This window comes from Tamandua tetradactyla, unplaced genomic scaffold (assembly GCF_023851605.1).
Source record: "Tamandua tetradactyla isolate mTamTet1 unplaced genomic scaffold, mTamTet1.pri scaffold_130_ctg1, whole genome shotgun sequence".
NCBI lineage: Eukaryota > Metazoa > Chordata > Mammalia > Pilosa > Myrmecophagidae > Tamandua > Tamandua tetradactyla.
The window spans coordinates 215118-234296 of NW_027518267.1; the positions used below are offsets into that span (position 1 = coordinate 215118).

The 19179-nt window shown below is 35.2% G+C and overlaps 2 pseudogenes; one reads left to right on the forward strand and one right to left on the reverse strand.

Annotated features, from left to right (window-relative positions):
* The first annotated feature begins 4344 nt into the window (after nucleotides 1-4344).
* Nucleotides 4345-5332, forward strand: LOC143673105 (olfactory receptor 9G19-like; annotated as a pseudogene).
* Nucleotides 5333-12833: 7501 nt separating this feature from the next.
* LOC143673106 (olfactory receptor 9G4-like) lies at nucleotides 12834-13754 on the reverse strand (annotated as a pseudogene).
* Between the last annotated feature and the right edge of the window lie 5425 nt (nucleotides 13755-19179).

Genomic DNA, 19179 nt, shown 5'->3' on the forward strand with positions numbered 1-19179 from the left:
TGAAGCTGTCCTTTCACTTCAAAATTGAGTAATGATTTGATGGTGAGTGAGAATGCATAAAATTGTGCAAAATCTACCTGTATAGAAAATAAGGATAAGTGACAACCACATAGAGAGCAATATAATCATACTTGGATAATCAAAGATGATGCATCTTAAAGTTTTGCATGGTAAACATGATATATCCTGAGTATTATATTTTGAATATCTTGGATTGAAATCCTGAGTATTATATTTTGAATATCTTGGATTGAAATCCTAACTGTACTGAAGTTCTGAGTTTAGCTTGGGCTAGGTAATTGACTGCACTTGAAAATCTTTTGTCTATATGGAACATGTAAGACATACTTCAAAGTTATATGACAATTAAATAATGTCTAGAAAGATATTTCTTAAGGAATAGGTTCCCAATATGACAAAATCATCATCACTTTTAAAAAATTTACTCTTCTATTGCTTTAAGCCACATTCTCTTAAATGAGCCAAAACGTGTTTAATTACTTTTGCAGAGCTTTTCAATGCTATGAACCCCTGAGGTTCCAGGGGTTCCAGTATATTGGGGAGAAGAAGCAGTTGTAAGTTTTCTGGATCCACAGTGTACACCTTCATAGGTTGAGACAGTAAAAGTTGCAAGTAAGTGTTCTGATACTGGGTGGAAGTGAAATGGATTGTTTCTATGTTCATATCAGTGATGATTGCAAATGTAAGATTACAGGAATCATCCAGCAGATGATTTGGTCATTGTTGCAAACATTTCTCTGACCCTATAGTTATGAGGTACCCATTTGTGAATAAAACCTAAATCCTCTACATTTTGTTATATTGGTTATAAATTAACATCTATTTTCAAAAAGAGAGGGAACCATGAAGTCCAGTAGCATCCTAATATCATATAACAAAGAGGTGGCTTAGTGGTTGAATGAGAGGCCTCTAGAAAAACAACAGCAGTTACTGTATAATTCTTTATGCTTATTAAACCTTAACTTGGCCATCTAAAAATCACTGCTATTAATATTTAATCTACTTATGATGTGTATTGTAGGGAATAAATTAAATGACACGTGGAAAACACTAAGCCAGAACTTGACTCAAGTTGATGAAAATCCTTTGCTTTGATTTTTGTAAATGCTTTCATTGTGTAACATATATACAAAACACAGAAAGAAGAAAGCAATAATTTTCAGAGTGCTCTTCAACAAGTAGTTTCAGGACAGATCCCAGAGTTTGTCATGGACTACCATAGTATCTTTTCAGAATTTTCCTTCTAGCTCCTCCAGAATATAGGAGGCTAGAAGGAATAAGTATTTTTTTATCATTACAATTGACTTTTTTTCCTTTTTGTGATAAATAACATTTACACAAAAAAGAATAAATTTAAAGCAGAGCACAACAATTAGTTGTAGAACAGGTTTCAGAGTTCAGTATGGGGTACAATTCCACCATTTTAGATTTTTACTTCCAGCTGCTGTAAGATACTGGAAACAAAGAAATATCAATGCAATGATTCAGCAATCACATTTGTTTGTTAAACCATACTTTCTCACATTTGATCTTTCTATCCCACTATTTAAGGGTATTTGAGCTATGGTCATTCTAACTTACTCTGATTTGATTTTTATACATGATGAAATTTGGGGATCATTAAGAGAATCAGAGAATATTAGAATGAAGCAAGATCAAGACTGAGGTTGAATCCAGTTGCTTGTAACTTTCTTCCAGAGGTAAGCATTTTTAGTTACATTGGATTCCATATTTTTCAAAGATATTGTCTTCCATAAAATAGCTCTCATGTTGTCCTAGGAGATTCATTTAAAATAGGCAGCCTAAGTGACCTCATAGCAAATCTACAAGTGAACATGAAATAAAGAGGGAACGGATGTGTTTCCCATTCAAATCACATGGGGAAAAGCACATTCTAGAGAAGGTGAAAGAAAAAAGTTAAACAGAGAAGTGAGATGTTTGTAACATAACAAAATGAGCAGTACTGGAGAAAATAATAATGCAGTAAAGGGGCCTAAGAAATTAAAAAGAAGCCAATCATAGTGCAGTAGAAAGGGAAAACCCTAAAAGTGGTAAAAAGATACAAACTATAATCTGATAATGTGAGGGAGCTAGTTATGAGGATACCTCAGATGAGCATTCCCCAAATACAGAGGAACAACTGCAAAAGTCATCAACCTGCTCCTGGCATTCTAGCAAGATAATGGAGGGAAGCATGGCTGTGATATAGCAAGCATTGAAGGGGAGAATAATGGGGTTCAGGAACAGAGAGATGAAGGTAAGGGCTTGCATAGCTTGGACATCTTTGTGATAATTTATGTTTTGACTAACTTGAGAATTCACTGGAGGGTTCATAAACCCTCTTCCATAAAATAGCTCTCATTTTGTCCTAGGAGATTCATTTAAAATAGGGCAGCCTAAGTGACCTCATAGCAAATCTACAAGTGAACATGAAATAAAGAGGGAACTGATATGTTTCCCATTCAAATCACATGGGGAAAAGCACATTCGAGAGAAGAAAAAACAGGATTTAAATGGCATTTTACTGGGGTGGCTCTGACTCCCTGTGAAAAGTGACTCAACTGGGCTGATGATGGTAGTGTAAGAGCATTCAGTAGCTTCTGTAATAATACAAGTGGAGAGGACAGGAGCTTAGTCTAAGGTGGAAACTCTGAGTTCAGAAAATCTGGTCATCTTCCAATATACTTTAAAGATAGAGCCAAGAGAATTTTGCTAATTAATCAGGTATGATGTGAAAGATAGGATAAATATTGGATGTTATTTCATGAATTTTCTGTAGACTGGATTATAGCCATTTACTGGAAAGGGACATGAAAAGCAGACAGGGAAGGTTTGTCATGAACTTAACTTTGCTTGAGATTCCCAGTAAACATCTAGTAAAAGGTGTGAAATAGGTGTATGGACATATGGGTCTGGAGTTTGGGGGAGGGAAAGGGTCATCAGATAAAAAATTAAGACTTATTCAGAAACAGAGAATATTTGAAGCCATCAGGCCAGACAGATTACCCTGGAGTGAATGTGAGTGGATAAGGAAAAAGTTCAAATAATTGATTTAGAATTACTTCAAAATTCAAGGATTGTGGCATTATAGCAAGAGAGAGTGACAAACTGTGTCAAAAGTTGCAGGTAGATCAAATCAAATGAGGACTGAAATTTGATCATTTATTTCTTCTATGCGGTACTCATTGTGCCTTGATAAGATCATCTTTAGGGAGTTGTAGGAGTAAAATTTTAAATTGAAACTATCTTCCCTTGTTCTATATTTTGCTCAGAAAGAAGTCCACTTAATAATACCAGTAATGAGATCTTAGGATGAGCAGAGTACTTTCTTAGGTCCCAAGAGAATGGGCCTGCAGTGGCTAATAATCATCTTCACTGAGATTTATGTTTATTTAGCTACAAAATGGCTGAAGTTGGTGGGCAGTTAGTGTGACTGGAATTGTCTCTTAATTTGCTTTTAATTGTGTAGTTTTTAAGTGTACCACTATGTACACATTTTGTTATGATATTTCAATAGTGTGCAAATAATACTAAAGAGAGTAGCGAGATTTCTGTCCCAGATGGAATACTGAGTCACATAGTCATATTTTAATACTTAAATTTTCCTTACATTTCATATGAAAAAAATCCTTAATAAAACTTAAAAATAATAAAAAGACAAATAATATGTAATATTCAAGAACTGGATGCAAAATATACTTACATTTAAAAATGGCTTTATTAATTATTTTTTGTATTATGTGTCTATTGTTCAATATGGATAAAATATATTTTACCCTATAAAAACATATACCTGCATCATTGTATATCATCCTTATGTATACATACATTTTAAAACTTTGTATCCATTTATTTTTCCTTATAATATCTTGAGTATTTTCTATGTATATGTATATATCATTTGGACATATGATTTTTAAATGGCTATATGTATGTATGTATGTATGCATGTATGATTGTTCCAGTAAATACGTGCACCATAAGAAAAACATCTGATTCACTTAGAAGGATGTTAGCAAATGATACGAAGTCCAGTATTTATGGGAAGACAAGTCACATTTTATTTTAAGTCATATAGTTCATAAAAACTAAATTAACATTAGGAAGAGAATCCAAACACAAGAAAATACAAATTACAAGCTTCATTTAATTTAATATTCACATCTAGAAAAAACTGAACTAACTTACAAATTCATAATTTCACACATAATTTTGAAATTCTAGTGACATTTGCAAATTTAGAAGTATTAAATTGTACTTGTACTGACTAAATCATTCTAAACTTCTAGGCGTACCAGTGGTGTGATGTAATCTATTTAACATATGTTCAGTATATGCAGCACACTGATTCAATACAAGCACTCATTTACCCCCCTCTTAGGTGGAATTCCTTGTAACCATGGAGATGGGCAATCCACCATGACTCACTTCATCCTGGTGGGCTTCACCACAGATCCCGTGATGCAGTTGGTTCTGTTTGGGGTGTTCCTTGGAGTTTACTCTGTGACTGTGGTGGAAAACACCACTCATTGTGTTGATCTGCAATGACTCCTGGCTCCACACACCCATGTATATTTTCATTGGAAATCTGTTTTTCCTGGATCTCTGGTATTCCTTTGTCTATACTCCAAAGATTCTAGTGATCTCCATCTCTGAAGATAAGAGCATCTCCTTTGTTGGCTGTGTAGCACAGTTCTTCTTCTCCACTGGGCTGGCCTACAGTGAGTGTTTCCTGTTGGCTGCCATGGCTTATAACCACTATGTGGCCATCTCAAAGCCATTGCTTTATTCTCAGGCAATGTCCATAAAGCTAAGTGCATTTTTGGTGGCTGCCTCATATCTTGGTGACTTTATTAACTCTGTTATTGGCACAAAAAGAACTTTTGCTTTGGAATTCTGTGGGGACAACATCATTGATGACTTTCTGTGATTTCCTTCCCTTGATGAAAATTGCTTGTGGCAGGAAGAATGGTTTCCAGGCTGCAGTGCTCTTCTTCCTGAACTGCAATGTCATTGCCCCTACTCTGTTCATCCTGGCCACCTACCTCTTCATCATCATCATCATCTCGAGGATCTGCTCCACCCAGGGCCGCCTCAAAGCCTTGTCCACCTGCTCCTCCCACCTGACCTCTGTCACCCTATATTATGGCTCTAATCTCTACACATACACTCAGCCCCAGTCTAGCTAGTCACTGGATAGGAACAAAATAACTTCTATATTTTACGGAGTGGTGTTCCCATGTTGAACCCCATGATCTACAGTCTGAGGAATAAGGATGTGAAAGAAGCTCTGCCCAAACTCCTCAAATGAATACTGTTTCTTTGCCATTAAAAAGATGTGAGCAGGGAGCACTTGTAGAAAGCTCATCTTCCATGTGGGAGACCCAGGTTCAATTCCTGGACCATGTACCAAAAAGGAAAAAAAGTATTCAAGTAATGCTTTTGTTCTGATTTTTTGCATCTCAAGCATAAATCGTTTTGGCCAGTAATGATCAAGGATTGTAATAGATTTGAAGAATTTCCCACCCTGACAAGTGTCATTTCAGTAGGCATAAAAAAAGAAAATAAGGGCAACCTCAGAGATAAAAGTCTAATATAAAATATAACAATTTGGAATGAATTCCATGTTAATTACAAACAAACAAACTAAAACCAAAAAGAACACTCTGCTTAAAATAATAGAGCAGTGCATTCTCCTTAACATAAGTAGATTTTAATAGACTGATAAATATCATATCTGTACAGTAATTTCATAAAATTAGGGTAAAATATGTTAAATTAATTTATATGATTTAATTTATAATATTATAAATATAAATTTCTAATATTTTCCTATGATTGAAAAATAATCAACAGTATCACTTTTTACTCCTATTGCAGAATTAAAAAAATACTTTTAAATTTTTATTATTTACCCCAGAGCATTAGCTCAGAGATCTAGTAGTGCCGAGTAGCATATTGGGATCAACTTTCCTTAAAATCACCTGAGAAATCATGATCTCACCTGTCTTTTTGTTTGGGGGGTGGTGCATGGTCCAGATATCAAACCAGGTCTCCCACATGGCAGGCAAGAACTCTGCCTGCTGAGCCACAGTGGCCTGCCCAAAATACTTCTTTACTTTTTTGGGGGGGGTGGGAGGGGTGAATAGTCCAGAAATTGAGCCTGGGTCTCTGGCTTGAAAAGCAGGCATTCTAATCACTGAACCAGACATCTGTGTTTTTTCCTCTTAAGTGTTTTTCCATTAAGGAAAAATTAATAAGGGTCCATAGGTTTTCTTTTTATGAATCATTCTATGGGCTTATGGTTTATTTTCTAGAGGCAATTGAATGGATTATTGCCATTAAAATTGTGATTTTTCTGAGCACAAAAAGCAATTATTATTATAAAACAGACAATAAGTATGGTGGAGTAATCAAGGCAAGAAATGAAAGTCAATGTACACATGTTATTTAAAAGAAAAATGTTCATATAGAGAATATAAAATATTTTTAAATGGGGCAGAAATATGAAGTTCCATGTAATTTTATTTATTTTAAAAGTGAGGCAGTGCTAATATAATTGATGTTCATAAAGGATATGTATGCTCATGTGTCTATCGTGTAGCACTGTTATGTTCATTCTGCTAGTTAACCATGTGATTCCAGAAAAAGTAGGTGTGTCACACAGAACCAGGGAGGAGCACTCGGAACTGATGGCCATACATATAGCTTGGGAAAGTGATACCAAGGGATGCATAAATTATCAACCTTTGCATACATTAAACAACTGGAAACCCACTAGGAGCAATGGAATTCTAAAATGTTTGATTTAGTCAAATGTTCTAAAAAGGAACACTGCTTATGCTGACTCAGGCATTTTCTAAAACATGAGAGTTCAGTAATTCTCACTACTGATATTGAAGTTCATAGAATAACACACACTTTTTAAGCATTAAACTACACCAGTATGTTATGATGACAGAAAATAAATTATTGAATATCAGCCAAAGTAAAGTAGAACATATATTAAGTGGAGAGAAATACTGGTTATAAAAATTAAACTGATATGGGGAAGGACATGGTGGCTCAGGAGGCAGAGTTCTCACCTGCCATGCCAGAGACCTTAGTTTGATTCCTGATGCCTGTGCCTGCAAGAAAAATAAACAAAAAAATAAATAAATAAACTGATGTGACAGATTTCTATGTAAGATGTGGTATTATTGTAACCCTGAAATTTAACTACAGAACAGAAAATCAAACTGATAGAGGTGGCTTTTATCTAATATTCTTAGGAGAAGTAACCTTGTTCCAGTGTCCGAAGAAGAATCAACATAAATGCAGAGACTAAAACTTAAGTAAGATAAATGTATACTCTTATTATTTTGTATCTGGAAAGAATATCTCAACTCTAGAATCATGTCTGCACAATAGCACCAATACCTTAATAGGGAGATAAAGAAAAGCTACTAATAATCATAGAAAGGCATAAAGATAAATATTAACATAATCAATATGTAATTACAAATATGACATCAATGCACTAGAATATACATAAGTTTAGCAATAGGTTTTCAATCTCTGTTCTGGAAGTAGGTCTTCTATACTTTATGGCTTTAAAGCATTCAAGCACACTTGGCCTATTAGTTGAAACTACAGTATAATTTATGAGGAAATTTAATTTTTAAATTATAAATAATAAATTTAAATTTTAAAAAGAAGATGATTTACAAAATATGACTTTTAGATATGAGTTTTATGAATTAAACATTGCATGAAGTAAAAATTTGTTTGGGTGTTCATACAAGAATCTCCTGAAATTAAATCTTCTTAAAGAAAATATACAACCTTTGATGGCCTTTTAAAACAGGACCAGAGCAAGGGAATTTCTAGATTTCGGGTTCCCTATAATCCCCTACATCATAATCTAATGAAGTAACATAGATCCATGTAGCTGAGACATACAAAACCACGATTATCTGTTAAGTAATTACAAGTAAATATCATTGTCTATAGGCCTTCTTAGTTCCATTATATTCTTTCCTTCCTAGTCTCTCAACTGAATTGAAATATTTACTTGGTAAAATATCTTAAACCTTCTTTCTTATGAGATGCAGGTGTTTGGCCTTCTTGTTTCTATTGGGTGGTAGAATGAGGCCTTTCAAAGGGCGTATGTTTCCTCTGACAGGATATTCTAAGAGAGCATGAAGAGGTACACCACTAAATATATGAATTACAAATAAAGTTTACCTTGACCCATTTTGTAGCTTTTACTCATTTGCTTCTGATGATTGGGATCAATGTACTTCTCACTAAAGTGATCCCTGTAGGTTCAGGGCCAGTTGAGTCCTAGATGGCCAGGGGCATTTCAGATTTCAATTGATGAGGATACTGTTGATGTTCCTTTGGGCAAGCACTCTTCTTGTTTGCATAGACTGCCTAATCACTGAGACTAAGGTTCTAGAAGCATGAAATAAAAGTTCTTGTAAGCTATTTCATATAATAATAAAGAGACAGTGAAATCCATAGTCTTCTGAGAAACAACATGAAAATGTAATTAAATGAACAGGGATTTTACTAGGGAAACAACTATGACTGTGCAAGGAAAAGTGGGGAGGGAAACAGGATGCTGTAGGTGTGGAAACACAAGATGCAAGTCTGACTCCCAAAGGAAGGAGAAAAGGAAGGATATTTGAAAGCAAACTGTACCATTGTTCAATCTAAGGAAAGCTCAGAAAGATCAGCTAGGAGCCCACAAGGTAAAGTCAACTCTAAGTACAGTTGAGAGTCTAACAAAACAGACTTTCCTTTAAATCTCTGTCATGATTATTCACTGACTGTCAGTAGCATTGGGGAGGGATGATTTTGGTGTGAAAGTGAAAGTGGATGACAGAGCTCAGCTAATAGTTCCTTTGTCCAAATACACTCTCTGAAATTGGAGGTCTGCAAGAATTGCCTTCTGGTAACTATAGGTCACGTCTATTTCAAACCTTTAGTTACTGGAGATATACATTCTTGATAAAGAAATATGGCATCACATATAGGTTAACGTTTTAAAACACACCACATCTTGGAGAACACCTCAACAATCATAAATGAGCCTTTTTCTAAATATGTCACCATTCCATGAATACTATTTCTTCTGGATATGGTCTAATACTAAAGCCCATATTTTCTGTGAACAGGAGGACTTGTTGCTATTCCTTTTATATAATGCATCCCTCCATCCCTGTTAACAGTTTGTGGGGGTACCATGTTGATGATTAGCCATTATAAAGTCTACATCTAGAAATGATGACAGGAAAAACGAGGAAGAAAATGGATGCATAAAGGAAACACACTGAAATAATGTGTATGTCTCAAAAAGGAAAATCATTGTCCCTGCAATTTTTGAATCTTATGAATAGTCTAATCTAATTAGTCTACTACTCAAGGGTCAGCAATACTCCTAGAAAATGATGGTATATCAGAAGCATTGTGGTGGCCTCCCTTGTAGAAACTTTGCAGTGGATTTAGCCAAATCAAAAGCCTTGATGAGTAGATTCCATGTGGTCAAACCCATGCCAAGTGTTATGGCCATTTTGTATAGGGCTGATCAAGCATGAACTGTTGTGTCTGGGGACACAGGTTGAATGACATACACAGAAGATGTCATCCCATCCACCTGGTTAGTGAGAGCCTCCCTACATACGCATGTGTGGATCAAAGTGTGTTCATATGTTTGAATATAGAATGTTTAGGGCATCTTCTAAATTCTGTCAAAGATGTTGATGATTGGGCAACATGTACCAGTCTTTCACGTTCTTCAGCTAAATCAGTAACCTCAGAGTGCATCACTTATCCCTCTAAGACCACAACTGCTGAACCTTATTTTGAGCCTGCTTCAATTGTACAGTTCTTGAGGATCCTAATTGTTTTTATTCCTTTCAGATCATACAGAACTATAGCTTCTACATTACAAGACCAATGAAGACATTATCTGTGCCAGCTGTTCCTTGTACTTGAATACCATTCACACTAAGAACACAGCTCATCAAATTAAAGGGGATTGCATGAACACATGTCAAGTTCCTGTTGACTCTGTGCATATGGGTCATTCTGTGCATATGGATCATTCAATCAAGTGTTTGCAGAAACCACTAACCTCTTCACTTCACTAAGTATTCAGTTTTTCATTTTGTTCATTATGTTGGCAAAGGGTTTCTAGAGGGAAAAATTTTCTGTAGTTCCATGCAAACCTTCAGACAATAATCATCCTAATTTTCAGGTATTTTGATCGAATAGAAAGTAGAAAACTGTGTAATACATCTGGTTTCCAAACAATTAAATTTTATTTGACTATCCCTTCCAAGATTGATCAAGAGTTTTTCCCACCATGGAATGGGTTACAAGTAAATGTGAAAAAAATTTTAATGGATTGTTGAGATCTAGTGAATATTCCCAAATCCTTCTAGACAAACACTCTCAGGGTTTCTGTAGTGATAGAAGAACAAGGAATGATAAGAACTTTTTTATGAAAAAAGTAGACAAGGCTGGTGGCTCAACAGACAGAGTTCTCACCTGGCATGCTGGAGATCAAGTTCAATTCTTGGTGCCTGGCCATAAAAAATATATGTACGTATGTATATATATGTAAATATATATATATACACACACACATATATATAAAGGGGGAAACAACAGTGAGTTCTTAGAAAATATGTATAAATATATGTGGAAGGAAAGATCAGAAATGTTAAAGCTAATGTGAATGGTAAAATTACTATGAATATTTGTACTAAAATATTATTTTTGATATTTTTGTGAATGTTCTTATTACAGAAAAAGGTATTAAGCTTGTACTAATATAAGCTTATTTAGAAGCTTAACTACATTCCTAAATCTGAGCTTCCAGCTTCTCATTTGTAAAATATAATAATTTTTAACTTGCAGTGTTATAGGGAGTATTAGATAAAATATGTACTAAAAATTTGATATATGCCCAGGATGAACTGTAACTTTCTTCATGAATCCTTCTGGTAAAATAAAGTGATCACTAGGTTTAGAATAAGTGAGTTTTATTTGTTGTATGTTCAAAATTATTTTAATTGTTCTTAATTTCCCTTAGAGGGGCTATATGCGATGTTGTTACTTGAAAGAGAGTACTGTGGAGTGTCCATTATCTGAGAAAGAGGTCACACTTTACATTGATACACAATCCTATAAGAGTCAGGATATTTTTATAGTGCAAGCAACTCTTTAACACTTTGCCAAATATTACACTAAAGTAAAAAGCACAGAGGTTAGAGAGCTAATTTCTTTATATACAATTTGATCTTTATAAAGGAATTTGGAGGGGACACTGACAGATTGGGTTAGAAACCGCAGGAAAAAATATATAAATATGTCCTTAGTTCTAGTCCATTTATTTTAGTACCATTCTGTTAGTATGTAGATGGGTTATTTTTCGTTAAGTTGTGACTCAGCTGAACAAGATTGGGCATAAACACTAACATGGGAGGCTTTATGAAGAGAAGGTGTGCTGGTTTGAAAGGAAGTATGTTCCCTAGAAAAACCATATTTTTAACTAAATCCCATTTCCTAAAGGCAGAATAATCCTTATTCAATACTGTATGTTTGAAACTGTAATCAGATCATCTCCCTGGATGACGTGATATAGTCAAGAGTGGTTGTTAAGCTGGACTAGGTGATGACATGTCTCCACCCATATGGATGGTTGTTTATTGGTTTATTGGAGTCCTATGAAAGAGGAAACGTTTTAGATAATGGGAGATTCAGAGAGAGCAAAGCAGAATGACATAACCACAAGAAGCAGAGTTCACCAGCCAGCGACCTTCGGAGATGAAGAATGAAAATGCCTCCTGGGGAGCTTCATGAAATCAGAAGCCATTCAGGAAAGGTAGCAGATAATGTTGTGTTCACCATGTGCCCTTCCCACTAAGAGAGAAGCCCTGATTGTGTTCACCATGTGCCTTCTCACTTGAGAGAGAAACCCTGAACTTCATTGGCCTTGAACCAAGGTGTCTTTCCCTGGGTGGATACCTTTGATTGGACATTTCAATAGACTCGTTTAAATTGGGACATTTTCTCAGCCTTAGAACTGTAAACCAGAAACTTATTAAATTCTCCCTTTTAAAAGCCATTCTGTTTCTGGTATGTTGCATTCTGGCAGCTAGCAAACTAAGACAGAGGCCACTTGGAGGAGTAGAACCTGGAAATCAATAGAAAAGTGAGGACATTGCCATGTGACATAAAGGTCAAAAACCTCAATGATTGTCATCCCTGCAGAATGCCACTGACCCAGGGGGGAGCAAGGCTCCTAGCCCAGAAAATGCCAGAGAAAGTTTCCTGTTATTTAAGGCAAAACATTGTTTTGACATTTAGTCTAACAGCCAGGAAACTAAGATGCACACCTTACTTAAAACAAATATTTAAAAATCCTAATCACATTTCTAGTAGTCCGACTATTCTATACCTTCTCCAAAGCAATACAATTTGTTTACCCAACTTCAAAGCCAAGACAAATACAAAACAATAAAATTTCACTTATTTCCCCTAAGAACTCTCAAGAGTAGTAAGAGCATGAATTTTGAGGAACTCTTTTTTATTGTGCCAAGAGGCACAATACTATTGGGGAGAATGTCAACAATTCATATTTTAGGTTTAAATTATTTTACATTATAACAAAAATAAGAATTAAAGAGTAGTTTGTACAATATTTCATCGTTTTCAGTATAATGTACTAATTTAATTATTGCAAGGTTTAAAAAGTATCGCTAAGGAAATAATTTGGAGAATTCAAAAAGAATGTTCAGCAGAAAGAAAAAAATGATATTTCATCTCTGTATTGCTTTTCTGAAAGCTTCTTTGACATCCTTGTTCCTCAGGCTATAGATGAGAGGGTTGAGTAATGGATTCCCCATGGGACAGGGCAGCCACTCTGTATCACTCTAGGAAATAGTGGAGCTGTGCCTTGAATACATGAAGACAAGGGCCCATATAAAAGCATGACTGTGATCAGGTGGAAAGCACAGGTGGAGAAGGCCTTGTTCCTCCCAGAGGCAGAGCAGGTACTCAGGATAGTGAGGAGGATGCTGTAGTAGGAAATGAGGATGGCAGGTGTGCTGGACAGTACCATGAAGCCCACCACACCCAGAACAACTTTTTCATAGACCTGGATGTCTGAACAGGACATTTTTACCAGTAGTGGCATATCACAGAAGAATTGGTCAATGATATTTTCACCACAGAATTTCACATGGAAAACGTTGGCAGCATGGCCTATGGCATTCAAGAGACCTCCTGTGCAGGCCCCAGTAACAAGGCCAATACAGGAAAAACTAGTCTTGGTACCTGAATAGAGTAGTGGGCTACAAATTGCCACATGGCAGTCATAAGTCATGACTGCTAGGAAATATCACTCAGTGTAGGTTACAACTCAGGAAAAGAAGAGCTGGACTTCACATATTTCCAAGGACATATGTGTATCTTCAGAGCACAAAAGGCCAGGATTCTGGGGGGTATACACAGATGTGTACCAGATGTCCAGGAAAGATAAGCTGCCATGAATACATGGGTGTGTGCAGGTGATAATCATTCCAGATTAAGATAACAAGGGCTATGTTCCCTAACAAGGTTACCAAATAGAGTTTCAGAAATATTGCAAATAGAATCAGCTGCAATTGGGCATCTGATGTGAAGCCCAGTAAGATGAATTTAGTGAGGAATGTATGATTTCCCACTTCCATATCTACAGAGGAAAATATCTGAATAAGATTATAACCAAAAAAGATGGTTTTTCCCATGCAACAATTTAGCAAGGACATCAATTAATTCAACAATTACCAAGAGACTTATTTTTTATTGGTTATACAAATTTAGTCTTGAAGCTCATAAAAGTTGCTAACAAGTTATTAAGAGGTTACATGACTCAGTAAAAGAGACATGCATGAAAACACCAGCTCCAGATTCTACATGTAGTGAGAATTCAAAAAATCTCAGCATTTCTACACATATCATTGACAGATTCTTATGTCCCTGGCACTTTGTTGATATTTATATGAATACCAATATTTTGCTAACACTCCTGCTATTATTAATAATGTGGCAAAATTATATATTACTCAGTAGGTACAAGTTACTATTATTTCTTATTCATAACCAGCTTTATCATCACTGCAGCCATATAAGGCAGGAATTATTATGATTTTCTCTTTATACTTAATGAAACAAAAGAAAAGAGAGCCTTAATAATGTTCATGTTCACAGGTCTGGAAAGAAAATGACAAAGCTATAGCTTTCTATGGTGGAAACCTGAATGTCTTTACTTTTAAAAAACAACTTTAAAAGTATATATTTTAAGATAAAATGAGTGGTATGTTTTTCTTTGCAGTAATTATATGAGATTTATATGCAGGGTTAGTGCATTTTTTTGCAACCATGCATACTGAATATTGGGAAGTGCACATTTTTCAATATCAAACATTAAGAAACCATGAATCCTTAAAAGATCATGTCCTTATATCCAAAGCTCCCCAAAGAAGGTAAGAAGGGGTCACCAATTTGTAAATATTACCAATAACAAATTAGAGCTGATTGTCTCAGTAACCAAGTGATATCTTCCTTGGATATAGCAGCAGTGAGAGGTAGTTGAAGCCAAGAAAGGGTTGTGATTTGTTTAATGTTTAAAACATTTAACTTTGAGTTGTATTTAAACTGCAAACAGAAATCCTCTACTTGAGATACGGCAAAATGGCTTGTTTGGAAGAAATATGTGGATGTTCTAATTTTTCAAATAAACCTGCTAATGCTCAGAGGCATTGCAAGTTGATTGATGGCACTGGGTAAAAGGAGACCCAAACCTGGAAGGCCAATTTATTTCTCCAACTCTCAGTGTAAGTGGTAACTACTCATTAACACACAAAATACAGATGCCTTTGCTAGATACCCAAGATTCTTTACAAGCTGGTTTCAGCTTACTTTTGCAACCTTCTGCTTCACTATTTTTGTCTCCATCCACTTTGGACTTCAACAAAACTATATTATGCACATTATCAATTACCCCATGATAATCTCACGTATTTTAGGAAATTCATAGTTAGATATATAATATTGTGCTACCATTCATTTGTATGTCAAAATATTTTTCTGAAATTTCCAGCCCCAAATCATGTTATCTTGGCAGGAATTGCTATTTTAAATATGCACAAAATGTTGTGGTATAAAGTCACTGCCTCATTGCTTATTAAGAACATTATCTATTACTTATATATTGGTGTTTGCACTCAGTGTTTGAACTTAAACACTGGTGATATGTCACTTTTCTTACCTGGAAAGTCATAGCTGGGACTTCTTTAAATTAACATGATTTGGACAAAAAATGAAACTGTCTGGATGAATGAATTACTATTTTTCCCTTTTTGTCTTTAAAAAGGATAACAATGGATAAAATATATTTTCTGGTCTACTACTTAAAAGTCTTCCCAGAATAAGAGACATGAAAATGAGATCTGAAACATGAGAAACACTGATCTCTCACTGTAGGAGAGAGGGAAGAGAAGACCCATGAGAAGAGATTATTTATCAGTGTCTTCATCTGGGAAAAATTCTGGTGAGTTCAGGGACATAAGAGAGATTAGGTAAAGTTGAGGAGATAAAAGGTACCAGTGTGAGTCAGAACAGACCCCCAAATCAAGAAGCTTATAGGAAGTCATATTGAGGATTTTGATCTTTAAACCAACACAACAAGGAAGACATTACCATGATGGGGATGTGACATGATCAGATATCCTCAACATTCACTCTGGCTGCAGGCTAAGGAATGAATTGGAGAGGAACAAGGATTTCTTCTTAACTGGATACTCTCTGATACACTCCTTCCTCTGTCACCCCTTAAAAAGCTACAAATAAAGACTCATTAAGAAGCCCTAGAAAGAATGAATAATGGTTGTATAAGCTGCAACCTCACCCTTTTAGGCTGAATAGTCTCAAACTCTTTTCCAAACATACATTTAACAATAATTTAACCTCAAGGTGCTAGTGAAGCCTTACAAACCAGATTCTTTCAAACATGAATTTGTAATGAATACTTCCTATCTCTATTTACACAAGAAACTACAAAGTCTCAGAACAGATACAGAAATAAATTTGATGAACTATTTTCATATTTCATCAGAAGCACAATATTATAGTCACCATTTTGACTTCTGTGTGTAATACAATTGTACCACAAATTCATCACATTTTATTTTAGTTGCAAATTTCTGTCAAAAATAGGAAGAGGTAAACTAAATCACAAACCAATGATCTGTGGATATATATATATATATATATATATATTTTAAAAGCTACACTTTAGAGGCCCCAATTTCAAGAGTCTGGACTGTTTTTCTACCTTTTATCAAGGATGGTATTTTGGTTTATTTGACTCATAGGCTGTAACAGAGGATGTAATGCATGAATTCCAAGCTCGCTTCAAGAAGCATTAAAAGCTTCTCTTCTCACTTTTGGAATCCTGCCACTACCAGGTAGACAAAGTTGGGTTAGTTTTCTAGAAATCTGATCAGGTACATTCTGCTCTGAAAGCTGACAGCAAACTGGCACCCAGACTTGTGAGTGGGCCTATTGAAGATAATCTAGGACCATTTGTGTGGACAAGTATATGCATGAGCATCCCAGCTGAGAACAGATGGGACTGGCATAGGCAGAATAGCACAATTAAAATGAGTCTGATTTCAAATTCATATTCCATCTCTTGAAAGCTCTATATCTTGGAAAAGTGTTTTAACAACTCCCAGTCTAAATTTCCTCACATCTGAAAAGGAAGAAACATGTTATAAGATAAGCTTAAGATAAGTGAAATGGATATTTCAGTGTCTGACATATGATTATACTGCACAAAGTTATTTTTATTCTGAGTCAGAGGAATATGAACTGACTTATTTATAAAAGTTGAGCATGTGGACAAAGCCAAGGTCTAGATTCCAGTAGGAAGCAATGTACCCACCATGGCTGTCATTCAGATTCTTGTTAAATTCCTAAATTGAATATTTTTGTCACATACCAATGTAATTTGACTAAGAGGTTCATTGGCCTTAGATTGAGAGGTCCTGTGATTAAGACCTACCTCCAAAAGCAATCACCTGCATAAGTTTAAGAACTTCACCTTTCTGCCCTGAATGCAATTCACCCATAAGAAAAATTTGGTTCATCATTTTTCCAACATCAACCTGTTGAGATTCCACTATGCTAAACAATTTTGTAAAATACATCATAAATATAAGAATAAATAAGCTTAAATGTGAAAATACAGTGTTGGAAACCAATTAATAATACTTTCATACATGTGTATCCTTGCATACATAGAAAATTAACACTATCTGCTCTGAAGAAAACAACTGAATGTACTGAAAACAACAGCATTCTTTCTCCTTCAAAATCTGCATACTTATAGTTTACCTAAAAGTCAATCACATGAACTTGTGTATATCCTCCAACCTTTGTATTTCTTGACTTTTTATCTTTGCATATCAATGAATGACTCTTAATGTTTTGGAAATACTGTGCTTTTTAAGAACCTGATAAAAGCAAAGAAGGTCCCACCAAAATGCACATCTGTATAAACATTAACACTTTAGAGTATTTGCAAATTACCAGAAGTATTCCCAGGAAATTTCTGGTAATGATACATTAAAAATCCCACAATCAGAAGATGCATAAATTTCTTTCCAGTATTAACTTTCTTTAATTTTAAGAGATGTGTAACAAATTTATCAAAATTAACATGTTTAAAACTTAATTTCTCATTTCACTTCCAAAAATTGATCTATTTCCCTACTTAGCTCTCTTCAAATTTCCGTGAAATCCTGGTGTCCTTATCTTTGTAATATATCCTGAATCTAATCAATACTTAGCACCTCCACTGCTATGACCAATCCAAACACTATTACTTTTGATAAGCATGTTGCAATAATCTCCTAACTGGACTACACCCTTGTCCCTTAATACCACCAGCGTGCAGTTTTTCTTTTAAAAATTGGGTCATGTTTCCTGTACTTATGAAAATGGAAGAAGCTCCCATTTTACTGGACAGGGATGTCAAATTCCATAAAAATAACCTTTCATTTCCTCCCTTAGTGACATCAATTAACTGAACAGCCTCATCATCTAACACAGTTGCCTGTCATTCATTCTGCTTCAAACTTCCATGCTTCATTGCTGTTTCTCAAAAATTCCAACTTTGTCCCAATATTAGAGATTTCAATCTTCTTGTTCCAACTGACTGGCACATTATGCCCCATATAATTCATGGCTCACTCCCATCTCCTTTACGATCCTTTCTGTGACCATTTTCTCAATTAGGCCCATCTTAATCATCTATTTATGTTGTTACATGCCCCATCCTTATTACTTTGCTCAGACCTTGGTGCATTTCCCATCCCACCCCCATAACTATTATCTCCTTCTAATTCTTGTTTATAATGTTAATTGTTAATTTTTTTCAGACAGAAATGCAAACCCTCCAAGGACAGAACAAACTATTTTATTTACTGCTTAATCTCCAGAATCATGAACACTTCCTAGTACATAATTGGTAGTCCATAAAAAGTATTAGATGAATAAATGGGTAGCTATTTTCATATTTTCAAGTTGTTTAACCCAAAGCACTTTTCACTTCTAACCTGGGTCAAAATATTCAGAAAATGTTGCATCTAGGTGGACTTTCTTTATGCCATAAGATTTATATGAAGGAAGAGTTGAGAGAGAGAGAGAGAGAGAGAGAGAGAGAGAGAGAGAGAGAAATTGTTTCCCCAAACCTCAAATCCATCTTGAATTCAAAACAAATTGCAATTCATTTGAAAATGTGAAATGAAAGGTGCAATAAATATCAGAGCCAAACTTGCTAAAGAATACCGTATTGAATGGCATCTCAAGATGTGTCTTCCCTTGCTCAAAATCATTTCCTTTACTGGGAGTAATCTAAGTTCTCCTGCAATTCTCCTGCTTCATGAAAAGTAATTGGTCCCACTGATACATGAAAATAAAGAACTGGTAATGAAAATATTATCTACTGCTAGCCTGGACAGCCTATACAAGTACAGAATAATCACTGTTAAAGTAAAAAACAAGATCCTTGTTTTCTTTTCTGTGGGAGTGAACAGATGAGGGACCCAGCTGGTAACT